The sequence below is a fragment of the Macrobrachium nipponense genome, chromosome 33, assembly GCF_015104395.2.
Source record: "Macrobrachium nipponense isolate FS-2020 chromosome 33, ASM1510439v2, whole genome shotgun sequence".
NCBI lineage: Eukaryota > Metazoa > Arthropoda > Malacostraca > Decapoda > Palaemonidae > Macrobrachium > Macrobrachium nipponense.
In genome coordinates this window covers 39,789,497-39,808,659 of record NC_087219.1, presented here as the reverse complement: position 1 = coordinate 39,808,659, position 19,163 = coordinate 39,789,497, and the positions used below count along the sequence as shown (strand labels likewise).

Here is a 19,163-nt window from a genome sequence, read left to right as displayed (position 1 = left end):
ACATTGTCTTCCCAGTTTACCAATACCTCTACAGGTAGGCCTTCCTACAAAAGGTGGAACAACCAATGAGGACAGCTGATCATATAACGAGACTAACATATTAAAGAACTAAAGAAATATAAGCTGTACTAAAGCAGGCAAGGAGATCTCTCCTGTCTAGTGTTTTCTTGACTGGGGAACCATCACTGGTGCCATTTTACTGGCAGGTAATCCATGCAAAAAATGTGTGTTGGAAAGGTTAACATTAATATTATTACTGCAAGCTATCAGATCTTTAGAACCTACAAGCAAGTTGATTTTGTGAATAGAAATAATTGAATTTGTAATTTCATGCTGATATTTCAACAATAACCAAATAGTATTGCATCACAAGGTATTTACAAAATAAAAATACTTAACCATGAAATAATAATGAATGCCATTGCACATAGTAAGGAGTCAGGATATCTGCTGTATGCAAGTTTTATTCTCCTAGTTTCTGGTGGAGCTTCTTTAAACACACACAAATATTTTACAAAGTATTTTATTTGTTAATGTTTTACATTCAAATATTTTACAAATTATTTTATTTGTTAATGTTTTTACATTAAAGTCTGTCATAAGTTAAATCATCTGTAATGTTGCAGGAGGCAAATGAGTTTTTTCATATTTATTGGCCTTGAAAAAAAGTGATTGTTAGCATCATTTCAATATTTACACTTGCAATAAAACCCAAAAATACTTTTTCAGAGTGAACTGTAAAGTCATGATGTCTAATGAATAGACTATAAATCTCCAAATATTTAAGTTGTTTTTGGTTTTATTCCAGAACGATGACGTTTGATCCGTCCGTCTTGAAGACTCTAGCTGTTGATAATGTGGATGAACCTCGCGGAAGATATCTCTCTGTTCATCTTCACTGATCGCTTGCCTGTTGGAAAATTAGAAATTTAGAGACCGAGGGCTTTTAAAATAACAGATAGCATAAACATTTATTTCGGTGAACTACATTTAAAGTCTTTAAAATACATGTTAAGTTGAATAATAGTTGTAATTTTATTTTTCCTAATACAACATGATTAATGATTTCAGTTATCAAATAATAGCTATATCCAAATAAAAAATAAAATTGTGAACAAAATATTGCCAAGCATTTTAATGCAGAATTGTACATAATTTAAAAGCAGTAATTCAGTCCACATCCTCCTTTCTTTCAAAATTCACCTCGATAGTGTTTTCTCAAGTGAGTGCTCAACTCATCTGAACTATTTAAATGACTTTTTTACATTAATTAGATTCCCCCCCCCACTAAAACTCTACTTGAGACTCAGAGGTCTGGAAAAACTTAGCCCTATTAATAATAATAATTCTCTCTCTCTCTCCTTTATATATTTTCCACTTTTCAAGAGCAATTTTGCTGTCAGGACAACAAAATTGCTCTTAGAAACTTGAAAACTTGGAGCTGGGAGAGGTTGGGAATGTAGAGCCTGGTGAATAGAGCAGAGGGTATTGAAAAAAAGTGGTTGTAATTGGATTGGTTAATTGCAGTTTCAGGACATGTTACAAAATTCCCTTGCCGAGGTAATCTTTAGTAAGTTACTAATTTATTATAATAAATACTGAGCAAATAGTACACAAGCATGTACATATATAACATGACCCAAATAATTATAAAATTAAGAGAGCAAATTGGTTCTACGCGTGACGTTACTCTGCATCACTGATGACTTCAAGTAAAAAATCAGTCACCATTAGTCAAATGTAAGTCTACTCTTTTTCAAACCTGGGAGGAACAAAGCATCCATGACTTTTTGCAAACCTGGGAGGAACAAAGCATCTATGACTTTTATTCAACACAAACCACCTTTTTTAACTAGCAGCCAAAGGAAATGAAAAAAAAAAACCATCTCTCGTCAGTGTGATAATGGACACTGTAACAAGATGACACATAAAATTTTCTTCCAGGCACTGGACCGGACCTCGGATCTAACCTGGTAGTGAACAGGTAGCCTAGTCTGGAACTGAAATATTATGAAATGATTCTGTAAAATAGGAGATGGTGGCTATTCTCCAAAAACACTGGAATAATCCAACAACCACAATTCCAATAAGGCAGGCTGGATTTAAGAACAACTTGACTGCTAGATTATATTACATGAACAAAAATAAACAACCTCCAATTTAGAGTTACAGATTTAAACTGCCAGGCCTTACTGACTATATTATAAAAATGGAAAAAAAACAAGCACCTGTAGGTGAATGCAATGTTTTTTTTTCTTTTAACACAACTGAAGAACATGAATTGAACTGTTAAACTGTTGCAAGGTTACATCCTGGAGGCATCCAAATGGTCCCATCAATCTCAGCTGTAGTGCAAAAGTAGGAGAAATGCTTCTCAGCTGTAGTGCAAAAGTAGGAGAAATGCTAACAAAATGTAATTAATGGCAGGCAGACTTCAACGACACAGTCTCACATGAACCTAATTAAATTAAGGCCATGTAAAAACTTCATCCTACTTACCGGTATTCCAACATCAGATCATATTTCTCCCAAGGTTTTTCTAAAAGCTTGGCTCTTTTATAAAACCAACCTCCTCCGGAGACCCAGGTCTTGAAGTCCTTGCAATTTTTCCTCTCCCATCTCTCATGCCAAGGTCGTGGTTTTAACTGAACCTAGAATTTAGTTACATAATTAGTATATCAAATAAAAGAATTATATACTAAACACAAATTAAAAATATATATCTTGTTGTATTTAGTGATTTTTGCATCTGCTAACAAGCTCAAAAACTAGGTGTAAAAAAAAAAAAAAAAAAAAAAAAAAAAAAAAAGGCAAATGAAAATTATGACGATCCTCAAGTACTGCAGCCTTATTTTGACCAAAACTTAATTTATTTTAGCCTACTATATAATCAAAGATTTTGTATCCTTCAAGCCATTGCTAGTAACACTTCTTTCAGATACAATACATGAAATGTCCTATTTGCTTTTCAAACATGGAATCTTTATTCAACTTCTTAATTCTTCTGTAGTACTCACAAGCCTTCAAGTGCAAACCTTTTCTTTGTTCCAATAGACCTTACACTGAAAACTTTTTTTTTTAACATGTAGATTCTGAGGTTTTCATATGTAAGACACTAAGCTAGTTCTTTATATGAATGTGTCAAGCTTAAATTTATTTAACAAACAGCATGTGCATGCTGCTACAGTAATACTCTCTTATTCTCAGGCCTTTCACAGCTGGTTAATTTCAAAAGATATAACACTCAAATGCGCAATAGGTAAGTTGACTCAATATACATACGAACATTTTGTACTCTTCTCAAGAATTAATTTTCAATTAAAGGATGTTTGGTTATCATAGTGAAATAATTATCATTACTGTGATTCATATGCAGTATCTAGATTTTCACAGAACTGCCAAAAGGATTTCTGAGGGGCTTAAGTTAAAAGAAAGTTGCATAGCAGGTAAAGTGACTACTACCCACAGAGCAGATGATTAGTACAGGATAAAAATCAATGCATCTTCCCTTTAGGAAGTAGCAAAGAACTTCCCATGTGTCTAACATGTTATGCAAAAGGCCTTTTGCATGCAGTACATGCTTTCTTACTGATTTTCGCACAATAAAAATCAACTAAATACTTCCATTGGAATACAACTACATGTCACTGGTTGTTTTGGAACCTTACCCAGCTAAGCTATGGAGACCAGGACAGCCAGAACTTGTGCAGGTTCACATTGGTAATTCAATCTTTCTGGCTTATAGAACACTTTTTAACAAACACATCCATTCAATTGTCGTATCTGTTCACTTCCTATTAGTTCAAATAAAGTACTCTATACTAGATATTTTAAAGTTAATCTACATTAGCAAGCCTCTAAATTAATCAGTCAATCTACCTATGACTACCATTAAGCCCTATCCTATCTGGGATTCCTATGATGTAAGTTATAAAACTTGGAAAATTTTCTAATGTAAAAGTAATACTGAATCTCTATCTTGCTACACAATTCATAAACACATTAACATCAATCAGAAATTTTCTAGATTAATATTAACACATACTTTCTAAATACTACTAATAGTGAAATTTGTACTCAACCACTCCTAATAAAGAAATCAAGAGCACAAACAATCCTTCAGTCCCTAGCAAAATTTTTCGCTGCCTTCCAAGTCTTCATTAATTTCCCTTGGTCTCCTCCCACTTAGCAGTTCTGACTTTATACTGCTCAAAATTTTGCCTCAACTACCAAGTTTTCTTCCACAATTTAAAACAATATTACTCCAAGAAAAAATTCAGTGTATGGATATATGACACATACTTAGTCGTTCAATATAAAGGGGATTCTTATGAAGCAAGCCAAAATAGCATCAACTTTACCAGCAGACCTCTCAAGAATTGCATGCCATTCCATTAGTGGAATATGGGAAATGTACAAATGCAGATATAGGCAATAAATAAAGTTACATAAAGGTACTGTACTCAGGTCTTGTACCACATGGTAAAGAATACAAGAAACCTGTAAAGCTGCAAAAGCTCAATACTTTACGTATAGCAATATGATGAACTACTCATGAGGTATCAAGCTCTGACTGTTATTCATTTTTGGTATAATAGAAAAATAAAAAGACGACTTTATGCCTGATTAAGGTAATTTACCGAACATATGTTAACCCTCAGAATTTTGGGGATCCAAAACCCTAAAATACTTCTCTGGAAAAGTAAAATAAATTTTCTTTCAACGATATACATAACTGAAATTTATGTAGTTCCTTCATTTACAAACCAGCCCGAGACTAGCTTTTCTTATGCTAAGAAGTCTGGATGAACTAATCCTTTGTAATAATAATAATAATAAATGTTAAGCAAAATCAGCAGAGAAGTTTTAAAATTCTCTCTGAACAGTTCCTACTTGCATGGGAAACATTTGAACCAACAAGCAACACTTCAACCCCCAATGCTAACCAAGATTAAACTCTTTACTCTTGAATTTTTGGTTTTTTATGGGTGGCATAATCACAACTTCAAGAAATTTTCTTTACATGCCATTAACAGAATCTCAAAAGGTTAAGTAGCACCCAAATGTGAAAAGAAAAAGGCTTACCTTAATGGGATTGACAGGTACTTCAACATTTTCTGGCAATGGCTCCTGTTCCATATCGAAAGAAAATGTGGAGTACTCTGGCAGAGCATCTCTTAAGTATAAAAGTTCGTCATCTAATCTCTTTTCTAGTCTCAAAACATCTATGCTCTGAATGAGGGGAGAATACATTTCATACAAAATTTCCACACCTAGAAAAACAAAAAAGAATATAAGTGGATTTTGAAAAATACTTTTAAAAAATGCAATGAACACACAATTGGATAATATCATTTAAATGAAAGTAATATATGGTGATGTGAAGAAACTTTCTAATGAACGAGGATGAAAACCCTATAATGAACCAATTAACATTAAACTGCACATTGTTTCATGTTATTAGTCATCAACATATTGAATAAACAAAAACACATTCTGTCAACTGTATGAGAAATCAAGAGAAACATCAAAGACTCACATTCTTACGTAATAAATTTCAAAAGTCCTATTCCACATTTCAATTTAATTCAATATGAATTTCTCTAGGTACAGTAACAACAGTTTAAGTGCACATTACTTGGATCAAATCTATATTTCAAAAATCAGAAAGCAATAATTTCTATATGCTGTACTATTCAAAAAACCAATTATTCTTATAACAAAAGTGACAGATTTTGTATAAAAGAATTACCATTATATAATTTTATCATTACTGTATTTTAAATTTAACCAATTTGAATTTTGGCTGAGTTACATTTCTTGAATTGCAAGATTGACTTAGGATTTGTATTTCATAAATATGAAAGTGTGGCATACTGAAATGCAGCAAAGAAAACTACAGCTACAGTAGTTCAAGTTATGCTAGAAATTGCTTAATGAGTAAACTTCAATAAAAACAGGAACCAAGGATCCATACTTCAACCACCAAACTCATTTACATAATCATAAATCTTACATGTGGCCTGCAGAAGCTATTGTATATGCACATAATACTCAAAATAAAACTGATCATTATAAAAATACACGGAACAAAATACTAATGACACTTCTCAGAAAACAAAACATAAAGTGACTCAAATGTTATAGCCACTGGTATACAAGATTACAAATAACAATGGTAACACATGAGCTGACATGATAAAGGAAAGAAAACTCTACGTATCTACACATAGCAAAAGGACAAAGGTAATTTTTTTAATAATAGGGCTTCATGTATAGAACTTGACATCACAGAATGGATGTGCACCTCAGTAATTTACAATGCCACAACTTTTTAATCTCCATCTTTAATCCTGAAAATGACCTAGTCATTATGCTGCATGCTTAACTCTTAATGGTAGTAGTAGTAGAGATTTTAAGCATGAGATTTATGCTAATAAGGATAATTCCACATGAACAAAGAACTAGAATACTATATCATAACAGCAGCTCAAGACATCGCTTGAAAGAAGGCACTATGAAGGTTACAATACGTATTTTACCTGTACTTGTCACAAAGATTATTGATTTTATAGTTTGGACACTGTGATAGGGACAAAGGGATAGTGAATCCTGAATTTTGTCCACTAATTATTGAAGAACAAAAAGCTACAGAGAAACATGAAGAGATGACTTGAAATGCAATAATTCAAAAATCAAATGGGCAAGCAGTTCAAATATCCTGCTCTGTGCATAATGCAGCAACATGGAACCAGCATACTATCAGTAAATAGCAAAAGTAGCCTCAAAAACTATTCAAGAACAAAAGAAAATTCTAATGATTTAAGTGTTCTGCACATTATATCATATTTAGGGTTATACAGGACATCCTTAACTGGAAATATAAATTCTGAGTACTGTCATATTTAGGGTTAAACAATACATAGAGCTATTTAACTGGCATTCCCTAGCTTGGTCTAGACTAGACTTAATTTTCATCTTTAATGAAAGTTCCACCTCTAAAACTGGGTTCAAGCACCTCAATGGCGTGGTTGGTATGGTCTATGCCTGCCACCTCGGTGGCCGTGGGTTCGATTCTCTGGGATTCCATTGAGGGGTCAATGTGTATTTCTGGTTATAGAAGTTCACTCTCGAAGTGGTTCGGAAGTCACATAAAGCCATCGGTCCCATTGCTGAATAACCACTGGTTCCATGCAACGTAAAAACACCATACGAACAAACAAACAATAAACTGGGTTCATACAGAATTTACCAAAGGAAAGGTCAAAACAACTGCTAATAAACATCCCATATGGTCAAAGTTTACCAACTATACTGAACAAGTAAAATTTGAGCCAAGGAGCTTTCTGTAGAGCGTATGATACTGTATTAGCCGTGGCCCATGAAACTTTCAACCATGGCCTGGTGGTGACCTCTCCTATAGCATTGCCAGATGTACAATCATGGTTAACTTTGACCTTAAATAAAATAAAAACTAATGAGGCTAGAGCTGCAACTTGATATTTGATGATTGGAGGGTGGATGATCAACATAATAATTTGCAGCCCTCTAGCTTCAGCAGTTTTTAAGATCTGAGGGCTGACAGACAAGTGCAGACAAACACAAAAAGCCATCTCAATAGTTTTCTCTTCCAGAAAACTAAAAAGTGCCTTAGATAAGATCCAACTTCTCACCTTGATGATCAACAACGTTCCTTAATATAAACCATGCTCGCAACCCTGTTCCACCTCTCTGGATGCAAATTCCCACAAACCGATTGAGCTTTCCTGATGCATTTGGGTCAGATACTGTCACTGCCATTATTGATCCTGCAACAAAAATGCTTTACTAGTTCAACAGTACCAAATCTTGGCATATAACACCAAAAAAATATATTAATTACAAAGGAAAGGATTGGGTACTATACATGCTCAAAACGAATAACAGTATTCTTTAAAATGAGGTACATTAACCTTATCCTTTGAGTATGATAAAAATATTCCTAGGATGGCTGTACTTTTGTTCCTTCCCTAACCACATTTGTACAATTTACAGATCAATCAATTTCCTTCGTTCTCATGAGATCAAATTTACAAAAGCAATCTATCTAATATTTTTTTCATTATGTAATCTTTCTGTTTCAAAAAACCCATCCATAAGTTTACAGCAAATCATAAATAATAAATGTACATAGTAATGTTATGCGATGTTAACTCAATAGCTTATATCGATCGTAATGAACTACACAAACATTTTGAAATTAAATTTGTAATAGCCAATTATTATATTAAAACCAAGTGAGAACTAGCTATTTTATTTACACAAAACACTTCTGTCATATGCACCATCGAATATCTTTGACTGGGCTATCCAGAATTTTTTGTTCATTAAATAAATTACCTATTGCCAGAAATACACAAATAAAAGTTAAAATTTCCTCTTATAACAAGATTAACAATCACTCAACAATTGTAATACTAAAAAAGGAGGGAAAGTAACAACTAGTCAGTCACAAAAGACGAATAACAATCCTCTAACACTTTTAAAGCACTATTCTTATCAAAACCATCTTCCTCCACAGAACCCTTCCTCTCCAAATCCTCCTGCACTTTATCACTCCCTTTAATCCTCTGCCTTCCTCTTGACCTTCTACCATTAACAGGTTCCACTCAATCCCTCTCCACTCATTCTTACCATATGCTTTTACCAACTCAATATTGACCCTCTTATTATATCAGTAAAATATTCTCAGCACAGCAAGATCCTAAAATCTACCTCAACATCTCACTTCTGCTTGCCCTGTTTCAGTTCCTCATTCCTTCTCAGCACCCTTGTTTCAAAACCAACAGCATCAATAGTCTGATTATAGTATAATATGATATTGTTATTATACAATAAAGTTTTATACATACTTACCTGGCAGATATATACTTAGCTATTTGACTCCGTCGTCCGACAGAAATTCGAATTTCGCGCACACGCTACCTGTAGGTCAGGTGATCTACTTACCTGCCGCTGGGTGGCAGGACTAGGAACCATCCCCATGTTCTATCATATTTTTTCTATACCGCCTGTCTCCTGAGGGGAGGTAGGGTGGGTATAATTTTGTATATATCTGCCAGGTAAGTATGTATAAAACTTTATTGTATAATAACAATATCATTTTTATACATTTAACTTACCTGTCAGATATATACTTAGCTGATTCACACCATTGGAGGTGGGAAAGAGACAGCTAAATATAGAATCAAACAGGAATCACAACTATCGTTGTAGGTAATAAATAAATAAAACCTTGGTTCCTACCTGTTTAGACTGAAGACTTCATGAATAGAATCCAGGAGTCTAGACAGTCTCAAGAGCCTCAGCGAGATATTGATCTATGGCTAAGAGTTCTTGTGGTTCTGCCAAAGGGGTCTTACCCGCTTACTTGGTAGATCCTGGAAGGACTACGTCAATGGGTGCTTATCCACTTACTTGACAAGACCTTATACAAGGAGCACAACATCGATCCCGATCACCTCAACCTATCCATGTTAGTTCTAAGATTGCAAGAAGTTATCCCCTAACCTCTTGCAAACGACCACAAACTCGAATCACAAACATTCGTACAGTAAAGTAACAAAAATAAAAAAAATAAAATTTAAACAAAAATGTTTGTACAATCTACTCAGTAAGACGTCTCTTGATTCCCCCACTGATCCAAGCTCGAACGTCCGTGCGCCAGCAAGCATACTAATCAGCAGAAAAAAACCAACAACTCGTCTCACAAGGTAGATCTATGTACTATCAAAATTTTGAACAAATACAAATTTTTCTAAGGATCGTTATGTGCTCCCAGCCCCAGCACTGTATCGGATGATACAAAAGGACACCCAGAGAGAAACACTTTTCATATGTTACTTTAACGTCCTTGAGATAGTGCGATGCGAACACTGAATTACACCTCCAGTAAGTCGCATCCCATGTCTTTTAAAGACATGTTCTTCTGAAATGCTAATGAAGTGGCTACCGCTCTAACCTCATGAGCCTTCACTCGGAGAGTCCTGAAAGAGTCTTCAGTGCAGTCATTATGAGCATCCGTAATAATGCTCCTCACAAAGAATGCTAATGCATTTTTTGACATGGGTCTACTAGGATCCCGAACTGTGCACCACAGGCTTTGTTTACATCCGTTTAGTTCATTCTTCTTCTTTAAATAGAACTTCAAAGCTCTAACCGACATAAAGATCTTTCTAATTCCTCTACTAGATTTGAAAGTCCTTTAACTTCAAAACTCTTTGGCCAGGGTTTAGAGGGGTTCTCGTTCTTGGCCAGAAACAGAGTCTGGAAAGAACAAATTGCCGCATCACTCTTAAATCCTACTCGAGAATCTAGAGCGTGTATTTCACTAATTCTCTTCGCAGTCGCTAACGACAACAAGAAAATACATTTTCTCGTTAGATCTCTAAACGACGCGTTGAGAGGAGGTTCAAAATCTCTGATGATAGAAATCTCAAACTACATCTAGGTTCCAGTTCGGAGTGCGAGGAGAAAGGTTTTTGAGGTTTCAAAAGATCTAATAAGATCGTGGAGGTCTTTATCTTCTGCAATTCTCAAACCTCTGTTTCGAAATACGGCCGAAAGCATACTTCGATAACCTTTAATGGTAGAAACTGATAATTTTGATTCTTCCCTAAGGAAAATCAAGAAATCAGCTATGTTGGTCACAGAGGTTATCGGAAGAGGACAGTTTATTCTTCTTACACCATCTTCTAAAAACATCCCATTTTGATTGGCAGACCCGAATAGTTGAAGATCTCCGGGCTCTAGCAATTGCTTTTGAAGCTTTGCTTGAAAAGCCTCTCGCTCTGACAAGTCTTTCGATAGTCGAAAGGCAGTCAGAGCGAGAGCGGGGAGGTTTTGATGGTACCTCTCGAAATGGGGGTTGTTTGAGAAGATCTACTGTGTGGAAGAGATCTTGGGAAGTCCACTGTCCATTCCTGTACCTCTGTGAACCAATCTTGAGACGGCCAAAAGGGAGCGATGAGTGTTAGTCTCGTCCCTCTTGATGCCGCAAATTTTTCTTAACACCACTCCTAACATTTTGAAGGGGGGAAAGGCGTAGGCATCTAGGCCTGACCAGTCCAGCAGCATGGCGTCCACCGCTATCGCTCTCGGTCTTCCACTAAGGAGCAAAAGTTCTCTATCCTTCTGGATAGGTAGGTGGCGAATAGGTCTATATGTGGACTGCCCCACAGGGACCACAGAGCTTGACACACCTGAATGTGAAGGGTCCATTCTGTGGGGAGAACTTGGTTTTAACCTGCTTTAGCCTGTCCTGCCTCTGATGTTCTTCTCATCCTTTCACGAAACTCTTGTGAGAAGAGTCCACTTTTCTTTTCTTTTGCCCAATACAACAGCTCTTTTGTTATATGGAACAGAGAAAGAGAGTGAGTTCCCCCTTGTTTCTTGATATAGGCCAACGCTGTGGTGTTGTCCGAGTTGACCTGTACCACTTGACCTAACACCTCTGTCTCGAAGGCTTTTAGAGCTAGAAGAACGGCATAAAGTTCTTTGGAGTTTATATGCCAGTCTAGCTGATCCTTCCTCCATTGGCCTTATTAGGTTTAACGTAAAACTATTATTATTTCTTTTGTTGATTTAAATCAGCCTTGTTTACTTTTTTGTTTACTTTTAAGTTAAATTTTTGCTGAGTATGTTTACTCTTGTGTTTCCGTAAGTTGAGTGGCTTTATGATTGTTTCAGTGTTTTTGCGCCTCCTCCTCCTTTTTTGTGTATTAGTGAACTATCGTTTTAACGATTGTTATTCTTTTGCTTTGAGTGTTATAAACACTGGGAAGGTGATGGAGTGGACATGGTCGACCGGTCAATGGGAGTTCGGGTCTTGACAAGCTCTCACCAGTACTGTTTCCTGTCGCAGCATATACGTATTTTGATTTGGAGGACGACTTTGGATACTTGCCTTTTGAACCACGCACTTGGATATTTCGCTAACGGATTTTGGAAGACGCATATATACGTCTGTTGTGTGTGTCCTGGATCACGGCTATTTCTCGCGCAGGTGTTGTTGTCACCTGCGACCTTCACACTGCTGTTGAGGGTTTAGCAGACGCTCAGTCATCTGCGACCGCCGTTTCTGCCCCTTGTTCCCGTCGGAGGATTTTTACGGGACCTGTGTCGTAGTTGTATCCCGGCACTGGATTCTGGATTTACCTGCCGTGTCATCCTCGTCCAGCTGTTATATGGGAGTGAGAGCTACTTGACTCGTGAGGTGGCTAGTAGGGAGTCTGTCGCCAGGTAAGACGTATAATCGTTCCTCTTCTCTCGGGACAATGTGTTGCCCTTCAGTACCTGGCGTACAGTATTAGCCCTTTTGATAGCAGTTGGGTGGATTGGTCACGGCCCAGGATTCAACTCCTCTTCTGGAATTTCACTTGAGGTGAAATTGTTTATTTTTGCCAATTTTTATTATTTATAAATATATATATGTATAAGTTTACATGTATATGTTGTCATATTTGTTTGTGTGTCAGTATTTAGTGGACCGAGTTCCAGATTGTTTAGCTTTGTGTTGTAGGTAGGAATATTAAGGTTTTCCTTGTTATCATCTCTTACTTCCTTCTACCATTATTATTATTAGGTTATTGATTATTTTGGCTAGCCTTATTTTGGATCCAACTGGTTATATATTAAGTATGTTTTCTCTCTTGGGGTTTTCTCTTGTTTAGGGCTTAGTGTATTAGCTTTAGGTTTTCTTGTGAGTTCCAGAGAACCAGGTATTTGTTCTCTTGAAAATTCTGTACAATTAAGTGTATTTAATCTCACAAGGTTGATTTAAGTCATTGTTCTAGTTTATAATAAATATTGTTAAGTTTTCTTGAGTTTCTGTTTCCGTCCTTCCTTGTCACTGAGGTACATTTACTGACTGCAATCCTTGAGAATATAAAGACCTAAAAAGAACCTGTATTGCAACCTGGGAGTTTGTAACAGGCCTGATATTTCTTTTGTCCCTAGAGTCGCTCCCCATCCCTTCTCTGAAGCGTCTGAGAACAAGATTAGGTTTGGGTTCCGAACTTCTAGAGACACGCCCTCGTTCTTTTCTAAGGGAAAAAAGAAAAATCCACCACTTCAGATGATTCTTTACTTCCAGAGGAATACTGAAAGTGTCCGAAAGTTGCCCGTTCTTACCAACTCCAAATTCTTCTTAGGAAGAATTGAAGAGGGCGAAGGTGGAGTCTTCCTAGCGAAATGAACTGTTCTAGTGAGGAAAGGGTTCCCAGAAGACTTAACCACTCCCTCACCGAACTCCGTTCTTTCTCTAGGAAGCTCGAGATTTTCTGTAATCCCCGCGCGAAAATCCTTTCCTTGGGACGGAAAAGCCCGAAAACCCGAGAATCCATCCGAATCCCAAATAGACTAAGTTCTGACTGGGGATCATCTGCGATTTCTCGAGGTTCACGAGTATCCTAACGTCTTTGCTAGGTTCAAAGTAGACTGCAGGTCCTCCAAACATCCGTTTCCTCCTTCTTTTCCTTCGGACTTGGCCCGGATTAGCCAATCGTCGAGATACATTGAGATGTTTATCCCTTCTAAATGAAGCCATTTGGCCACGTCCGCATCAGATACGTGAATACCTGAGGGGCGGCGTCGATTAGGCCGAAGCACAAGGCCCTGAATTGGAAGATTTGTCCTTGAACAACAAATCTTAGATATTTTCTTGACGATGGGTGAAAATCGGAAACATGGGAAAAAGAAAAGTAAAGCATCCTGAAGGTCCAGGGATACCATCCAATCTCCCTGACGTAGGGGAAGACAGAACTGAAGCTGAAGTCTCCATGGAGAACTTCTCTTTCTCCACGTACCTGTTCAGGACGCTTACATCTAGGACGGGTCTCCATCCCCCCGAAGCCTTTGGAACCAAGAAAAGGCGGTTGTAAAACCCCGGGGAGAAAGGATCTTGCACTAGCTCTATTGGCATTCTTGTCCCTCATCGACACCACCGTCTGAAGGAGAGTCTCGTTCAGTCCAGGGTCCTTGTAACTCGTCGACAAATCCTTTGGAGATGTTGCCAAAGGAGGTCTGTCTACGAAGGGAATGATGTACCCCTTCTGTAGGACAGACAGAGTCCAGGGATTCTGTTCTCTTCTTACGGACCAGGCATCCAGAAAGTATTGAAGTCTGGCCCCTACCTGTGCTTGGAGGACATGGCTGCTATTTGCTCTTTTTAAAAGAGCGGAAGGAAGACCTCCCTCGCTTGTCGAAGGGTCTTCTCTTCGAAGTTGATCAAGTTGAAGGGGCTCCACGAAAGGGCACCACTGGAGTCCGAGCCACCTTCTTCTGAGTCGTAACTGCAGGTCTACTTTTCTTTGTAGATTGTACAAGAAGGTCCTGCGTAGCCTTTTCCGACAAGGATCTCGCAACATCCTTCACTAAAGATGAAGGAAACAGATGTTCTGACAGAGGTGCGAATAATAGAGCGGACCTCTGAGAAGGAGAAACTCCTTTCGTCAGAAAGGAACTGTAAAGAGATCTTTTCTTTAACATTCCAGATCCAAAAAGAGCCGCCAACTCACCAGAACCATCTTGCACAGCCTTATCCATGCAAGAATAGGACACTGTGCAAAGTTTCTGGATCCAGAAAATCTGGCTCACTCGTCTTCTTAGCCAGCACCCCAAGAGACCATCCACCAAGAAGTTGAACACCTCTAAGACGTGAAAAATTCCCTTAAGGTGCTGATCTAATTCCGACATACTCCAGGACGCCTTTGCTGAATTGAGAGGACTGGTCTTCTCACAGACTCTACAATAACTCGAGAAATCTGAATCTGCAGACGAAGGGAGCATCAATCCCATCGCCTCTTTCTGTCTTTTTTATACCAAATGGCCCTCTTTTTTCCCCGTAAGTTTGGAGGGAGGAGAGCAATAAACCGTTCTCAAAGTTTCCTTTTTTGATAAAAGCCACGAATCTAAAGACTGGAGGGCTTTCTTCATTGAGATCGCCGGTTTCATCTTTAAGAAAGCCGAGGATTTCGGGGTTTTTGTGCTCGAAAACAGAGATCTCGGCGAAGGAGGAGCTGCAGGACTAAGAGAATCCGCAAACTCCTCTAGAAGTAACGAGGCTACAAACTTTATAATTGGAAAGTCCCTCGTTAGTTGAAACTTCTTCCTCAGAAATCTCTTCAAGTTCCAGGTTAGAAGGAGATCGCTCTTTCCTGAACGATTCTCTATCAGGAGAAGCCGCTCCAGGAGAAAAGTTTCTAGTAGGTGAAGGACTACGAACAATACCGTCCCCATAACTAGTAGAGGCCTCACGTCTAGAAGAAAGCCTCGCGTCTGGGAGGCGTTACGGCTTCTGGCTGGCGTCTTGCGACTTGCAGCGTCCTCGCGTTTACCTGGCGCCTCTCTCCTGGGAGGCGTCACGCCTCTGGATGACGTCACGTCTCCCTTTGGAGCGTCCTCGCGCCTTTGCTCTCCTGAAGGAGGCGTCACCGCGTTCTAGTTGACCGTCTCGCGCCTCGAAGCGTCCCTGGCGCTTGCCTATCGCCATCGCACCTGGGAGGCGTCCTGCTTCTGGCTGGCGTCAACCGCTTTGGAGCGTCCTCGCGCTTGCCTGACGACTCTCTCCTGAGAGGCGTCACGCTTCTTGTTGACGTCTCGCGCCTCGAAGCGTCCTGGCGCTTGCCTAGCGCCTCGCTCCTGGGAGGCGTCATGCTTCTGGCTGGCGTCACCGCTTTGGAGCGTCCTCGCGCTTGCCTGGCGACTCTCTCCTGAGAGGCGTCCTGCTTCTTGTTGACGTCTCGCGCCTCGTAGCGTCCTGGCGCTTGCCTGGCGCCTCGCTCCTGGGAGGCGTCCTGCATCTGGTTGGCGTGACGCGCCTATCTTGACGCTCGCGTCTACTTGGCACCTCGATACACACTGGCTGGCTCTCGCGTCTGGTTGACGTCTCGCGCTTGGAATGCTCGACGCGCCTGACTGGCGACTCGCGTCTGTAAAGCGCTTCGCGCCTGGCTGACGTTTCACGTCTAGCAAACTCGACGCTCTTGTCTGGCGTCTCGTGCCTGCGTTTGACAGGAGAACGGATCCTGCTCGGCCCTATGCAAGGCTGATGAATCCGATTCCAAAATCAGAGGAAGACAAATTACTATGGCGAGTCTGAACCCTCGATAGCCTAGACTTCTTAATAGGCAGGAATCGTCTTTCCTTCTGGGAGGGTCTTATACAGACTCCCACAAGAGAAGTGATGGAATCCTGCATAGTGCGAAGGATTCTTTTTAGTCTCTTCATTATTGTCTACCCTCGGTTGTTTAATTAACTGAATGGTCCTCTCTTGAAAACGCTCAGGACTAGAAGTAAATCCTGGGTTCATCCAAACGTCTTTTAAGGGGGCGAGAAAGATCCGCCGATCTCCACCTCTTTTAGGTGAGGAATTCTCCGAGGAGGAGAAACACTCACGCAGAACGCTTTTTCTGTAGCGTTCTCTGGCATTCTGTGGCGATACAGAAAATGCCGAAGGGACGTCTGACTGTTGGGGATCCTCCACACCTCTTACGGCTTTTTCGACATTCCTTCTCCATGGGCTTGGGAGCTTGAAAGAGGTCTAGGCCTGGGAGCGTTGTGGAGACAATCAGACGCCCCCTCCACTGCACTGGGTGGGAACACTTATATCACTTATCCACAGCACTATAATCACACTGCTTACCTTCATAGGCCGCCATTTTGGTTTCCATTTTCCGAAGGGCGGCTTTGGCTTTTAAGATTCGCAATCTCAAGATGCCGAATCTGTGTGTTCTAATAAAGGAGCCAGGTACATTAGATGGGCAGTAAAAGGAGAAGAGGGTATAATATTGCTGATAACCCCGCTAGAACTAGATAAAGGTTTGGAAGAAGACCTCCTCACCCTGTCTCTTTCTAACTCTTCAAGTATGAGGTTAGAGATTTCCATTCTTCCGCACTCAAATCCTTGCATTCATTACAAGTATTACCAAAAGAACATTCATACATCCTGCATTCTTGCAAATAGTATGAGGATCAATCGATGCCTTCGGCATCCTAACTTTACAACCCACATTCACACACATTCTCACCACATTTCCAGAATCAGACATCATGTGGAACAATCCAAATCAAATTCCAAAAACGGTCCACAATCGCGTATGCCAGTACAATCAATGCAAATACGTCACCGAGAAGTCCAAACGAAGATCAATTGCGATGCAAAAATACGAATCCAGCCGGAGATACCCACAAACGATGTTGCCAGTATGGCCGACAGAAAAAATATGATAGAACATTGGGGATGGTTCTAGTCCTGCACCCACAGCGTCAGGTAAGTAGATCACCTGACCTACAGGTAGCGTGTGCGCGAAATTCGAATTTCTGTCGGACGACGGAGTCAAATAGCTAAGTATATATCTGACAGGTAAGTTAAATGTATAAAAAGATATTTTCACGTTTTTTGGCAATCTTTCGTCACACACACTACTCCTGCCACTTCCCTCCATTTCTCCCAAGCTGTTTTTATTTGACTTTCAACCTCAACTTTCATTTCTGCTGTGGTATAAATAAAATAACCAAAGAAAGTACTATAGCAATTTAAAAAATTTATCAACTTTGCATTCAGTTATAACACATGCAACAGCCCTACTTGTTGCATTAGAGCTAATGCATGCGGCCTAACACTACGCCTCTCACTCAAGTATGAAACTATCCTTTAATTTAATAACGTTATTTTATCTGTTCAGCTAGAAATACACGCACACCGAAACAAGGAAAAAATCTTGATATTATCCCTATCACTAGTGATCAACACATCTCTTGCCCTGTCTAGCAAACACATCAGCAAAGTAACAAGCTGCCAGTTAGTACTATATGTAGTGTATATCAAAGACTTTTACAAAAATTCTTAAACTTTTATCAAAACTTTTTTTCCATGGTGGTATATGATGGCAAAACTCATAACAACTATAGAAAATAATCATACCAATAAGAAGAAAACTACTATGTACAGTACAGTACTATATAGCTACTCATTCAAGGATAACATCTAGGTCTTCCCAAGGAACTGTAATTATAAGCTTGAGAAATTCTCAAAAAATTCTTTGTAAATCACTGCATATATTAAAAAGAATTTTACAAAAACTTTCAAATAATATTGCTCTTGGATATTCTCTGGTAACACTGCTCTCACATTATTCCTTCCTATGCCGGGTTACCTGTAGCTAAAGTAGCTAAATACTTAATCAAATTTTCATTGTGAAATAGCATTGTTTCCATATTCAAAGAACACTGTTTGTAAACTTTACAAAAAATAACATACAAGAGAAACATTGGGGAAGATCATTTTCTATTTTTACTTCAATGGTTTACTGGCTCAAAGAAGCTTATGCACTGTTTATGAGTTGAGAAAAAAAAAATAACTACACTTCACCACTATTGCTAAATAAGGGCATAATGTATAAAATCTGACAACCTGACCAAAGACATACCAACATAGAACTCAGGGATCTCCATAACATTTCGTCTCTTGAGCATATCTGCACGTTCAAGCCTTTCCCTCATACGGTTTCTCCACTCTGGCTTTGGGTCAGGTAAAAATTCTGGGTAGACCTTACTGAAAATACATTTGGCAATCAGTATTTTAATGCATCTTATAAAAAAAATTCAAGAATGCAAAACAAAACTCGGAAAAATAAAATTTACAAAAGATTTGGCACAAATAAATATGCATTCACTTCCTTAGCATTATACTTCCTTACTGTGAATACAGCTATTAGTAAATATAGTAATAATATTACACCAATATACATAAAATAATTTTCTCACCAAAAATCTTCAGGTAATTTTACATCTTGCAGCCCTTCTCCCTCTCTTACTGGGACATAAGGATGGACTTTCATACGTGCACATAACAAACCCATTCTTGCACATGTCTCAACTTCTGAAAATACAAATTTTTATTATAAAAATTCTCAAAAACCAAAACTGATGTTACCAAATCTTAATGCCAAGAATATGACACAGCTTTTTAAAATATACAGAATTTTCAAATATTGTAAATAGCATGCACAGCTATACATAGCCCTACTTGTCTGGATCACACAAGTAAGATCAAATTTCTGATCCAAGAAAAAATGTGTTGTTTACAGATAAAAATTATTTAACACAAAGGGGGCCTCTCTCCC

At 38.6% G+C, this 19,163-nt stretch overlaps 1 pseudogene; it reads right to left on the bottom strand.

The window, feature by feature from the left end:
* Positions 1 to 507: 507 nt before the first annotated feature.
* Positions 508 to 18,916, bottom strand: LOC135203104 (large ribosomal subunit protein bL19m-like; annotated as a pseudogene).
* Positions 18,917 to 19,163: the final 247 nt, after the last annotated feature.